The sequence below is a fragment of the Letharia columbiana genome (genome assembly GCF_014066305.1).
Source record: "Letharia columbiana isolate WasteWater2 chromosome Unknown Sc0000002_s0, whole genome shotgun sequence".
NCBI lineage: Eukaryota > Fungi > Ascomycota > Lecanoromycetes > Lecanorales > Parmeliaceae > Letharia > Letharia columbiana.
The window spans coordinates 297,863-302,585 of NW_023501038.1; positions in this window are offsets into that span (position 1 = coordinate 297,863).

Sequence of the window (4,723 nt, forward strand, 5' to 3'; positions counted from 1 at the left end):
TTAAATATCTATACTATATTATTACTCTTTATATCTTCTTTCTTTAACTTATTAAATTTAATTATAATTACTATTTAAACGCAATATTAAAAAAACTCTTTAGAAAAAATAAAGGATTTCTTATATTCTTTCGCTTTCGTAATCTCGTAAGTTATATTTATACGCGATTATAAATTCGCTATCTTCTAAAAAGTCTATATTAAAAATATATATTAGAAAAATAATTTTAATAAAATAGAAGAATATATATCGCTAAAGAATATCCCGAAAGTATATATTATAGAAATACGATGCTAGCTAAGTATTATAGAATTCGAGTTTTTACTCTTTAGAAATATCGTAATATTAAAAAATAACTTTATAAAAACTAAATAGATATATTATTTTTTTTTTAACTAGAATATAAAAATTATTATCGTATAATTAGAGTTAAAGTTCTAATATTACTTATTAAATTAATCGTTAAAAATAAATAACTAGAAAATAGCTTTAGAAAAAAAGAAGAAATCTCTATCTTATACTTATATTTATATAATAGTAAGTTAAGATTATTTAGATTAACTAAAAGTTTATCTTCGATTAAATATAACTATTATTCGTTAATTATAAAAGATATTAATAATTATTCGAAATTTATAAAAAAATATACCTCGTATTTTTTACTATATATATAATACTTTAGATTATACTTAATCTTTCGAAAAAACTTCGCCTTAAGAATTATTTAGAAAAAACGAATAAAAAAGAAAAGATTACGATAATATCGTAGCTTCTCCTCTTTACTTAGATTCTTATTTATAGATTTTAAATTATCTTCTTAGCGATCTTAATATCTAGCTTTATAACGCTTCCTTTAGAAAAAACGTAATATTAGATTTTCTATTCGAAAAAATAGAATAAATAATTAGAAAAAAGAGAATCTCACTCTTATATCTTCTTTAACTCTCCGCCCCGGCGCTTAATCTACTTTTTCTAGCTCTTATTAATAATTAAAAGCGCGGTATATACGTAATAAGATATTCTAATAAGTATATAAAATAATAAAGATAAATTAATATAAATATGAATATAAATATATAGAATAATAGAAATATTGCGATAAGAACGAAGAAATAAGCGATATAAGTAAGTTTTTATTTAGAGTTATACGCTAATTACGCTAACTACATCAAGTTCGCGTGCCGACGGTCCTCGCTTAAACCGTCGGCCTCTGGGGAGAAGCCAATATAGCAGGCGAATACGGAGAACACCGGAGAAAAAAAGAAAAAATAAAAAAAAAAAGCTCTCCAATGCATATTTGAACGAATTGAAATCATCCGATGTCTACAGCTATTTCATTATTCGAAAAATTTCACTGCGGCAGGAGATATTGTGAGATTCACACCACTAATTAGCACGTTGTCTTTATTTCTTTCCGATATTTCGATACTTCTTATTATAAGGACATGGCCTTTCTCTATTTTTTATAGGTAATTATTACGAATTAATTCTTTACACTTAATATACCTTCCTAATTAGGCCTTAGCGCGCCTCTCTCCGCATATATATATCTATATATTATATAGATTAAATTAATTTTATAATAGTAAAAGTAGGTTAAAAACGCATAGTAAGCGATTAGAGTTCGATTTAACTTAGAACTAGAGCTAAAATTCCATTTAACTTAGAAAAATTCAACTTTATTTAACTTAGAAAAATGAAAAATCCAACTTTATAAATTTAATTCATAGGCCTTTACTTATATTTATATATTAGAAAGAATAATATTATTTCGATAGAGGAATATTAACTATTTATATAAGCGAACTCTATTATTAATAGTTATTTTATTTAAATATTTTACTTATTATTAGCGAATACGCGTAAAAAGTATTTTAATATCTAATTTTATTACTTAGTTTACTCGTTAATTTATAAGTAAAAGATAATATTTAAATATTACTTAATTTTAAAATAAAAGTAAATGACGAATTAGAAGCTATTAATAAATATAAAGTCTCTATTATTAATAATATCGTTTAATATATTATAGCGATATACTATTTTAAAATAAAATATTTTCGCTAGTTAAGCGATATCGATTATAGTAAATATAGAAATATATCTTATTATTTTTATAAATTAATTTATTATAACTAGAATAGTATTATAAATAATATTCTTATACTTACTCGCTAATAAGTCGATAATAAAGTTTATAGAAATTTTCTTTTATAGCTTAATAATAATGGAAAGCGAGCTTAATTCGCTATATAGATAATATCGCGAAGCTTTAATTTATTAATAAATATTATATATCTTAATATAGTTAATAATTTACTTTAGATTTTTATTTTAATAATATTTATAAATAAGTAGCTTATATATCTTCGTAGTATTAAAGTATTCTAATAATAAATTATTATAGTATTTACTAATAAGCTCTTTTTTTAAAATCTTATTTTTAGAAATATAAAGGCGACTATTATATCTTAATAGTCTCTTAAAGTTTAAGATCTATACTTAACTATATACGCGATATTTAATTATCAATTTATTAATATTAATTCGAAAAGAGCTTATTTAATTATTATAAGCTTATAAATCTCGAATTAATATTTTTATTAGTCTTTAAAATATATTATAAGTAATCTCTTATACGATCTTAAACTCTCTTTTAGAAATAATTATCTAGACGTCGATAATATAAAATATAAATACTATCGCTATTATAATCTTCTTATCTCTTTATAACTACTCGCCGCTAATTTAAAATATAAGTTTATTTTATAATATCGATAGTAATTTAATATTTAATAATGAAATTCTCTCGTAATTAAAGCGTTATAATAACGAGTTAATAAGATTTAATTTATTTATTTAATAAAAAATCTTAAAGTTATAAGTAGTTAACTTTAGCGTTCTACGAATTTATTTAAAATTTAGTTTCTTCTACTTTATAAAGCTCTTAAAATTATTATAATTTATTAAAATCTTAATATAAAACGTATTATCTTTTAGATAGTAATATTATTATTTTATAAATATTATAATAGCGAGTAGCTCTTAATTATAAGTCTTATAATTTTACTTTATAGAAATTATTTTTCTAAATTAGAATATTATTAATTATTAATAATTATTTTTATTTAATTATAAAAGTATAGCTTTTATATTAAAGTTAAAAATATCGATTTTAAGATATAGCTTTAAATTTAAATCGTAATAATATAGAAATAGCGCGATTATAAAAGTATTTCGAAGCTATTAAAACGCCTACTTAGCGTTATCTATTTACTCTAATAATTTAAATTTCTTATTATTCTTATTCTCTTTAAATAAGTTAATAAATAACGCTATTATATTAAAATAGCTATAAATAAATTATTAATAAAAATTAATAAAGTCTAAAAAGATTTATATATCTCGATAATTTTTTAATTTTAACTACTTCTTAATAATAGCGATATATTTTTAATTTATTATAATATCTTCGATAAATATAATAAACTTTAGAAACTTAACTCGCTTAATATAGAATTAATATTTCTTTAGATTAATATATAGTTAAAACTAGCGTAAACGCTTAAATACTTATTTAATATATTATTAATACTCTATTAAATTAGTATTATAAATTAAAATATTATTTAAATATATTATATATATTATATTTATTAAACTTATAAAAGCTCTATTAATATATATTTAAAAAGTTATTAATATATTAATAAGTTTAAAAGATATAATTAAATATTTAAAATAGTCGTAGTAATTATAAAACGCTATTTTTTACTTATCGCTTTCTTTAATTTAAATTTAATAATAGATATTCTTAAAATTTAGCTTTATAAAGACTTTAAATTTATATAAATAATTTAGAGTCTTAATAATTAAAAGTAATAGCGAATATTAATTTTTAATAATTATTATATTTAGATTTCGATAATTAACGTAAAAACGAAGTCTTTTATTTTTTTTAAAAATAAAAAAAATTAATATTTCGATTAAGAAAGTTAAGTAATAAATTTAATTTTTCTAAAGGAAATTCTTTAGATAGCGTTATAGCTTCGCTAATTTTATTTAAGATAAATTATATAAGAAATTATATAGTAGCTTTTTATCGCTTTTAATTTTAATAATATAATCTCTCTACTTAAGCGTAGATAAGATTTTTATTTTTTTATTAAAAAAAATATTATTAAATTTTAATAACTTCTAAGAAAGCTTTAGATTACGCTTATTTTTTAATTTATTTTATACTATCGCGATATATATAATTATAAATATATTTAACTTCTATTTAATAATTTAAGTAAATTTAATTAATTTTTTAATCTATAATTTATTAGCGTTAATTTTAAATTACTATTACTTCGTTATTAAATTTAATAATATTTATAATTAATTTAATCTAGATATATTTAATATAATATTAAAATCTTTTTAATTAATAATATAGAAGAGTATATTATATTTTTTATTTTAATTCTAGCTATCTACTAATTAGTAATTTAATTAATATATATTATAATAATATATACTTTAATTATTTAACACTTTTAATTATAATAAAATAATATTATAAAATTCTAAGTTTTATTAGATTATAAACTTTTATAAAATTAAATTAATATATATTTTAATATCGAGTAAAGTAATAAGTTATCTCTATTTACTCTAAAGCTTTATTTATCTCTTTATAAAAATAGAAGAAATTACTTTTATTAATTATTATTCTTAT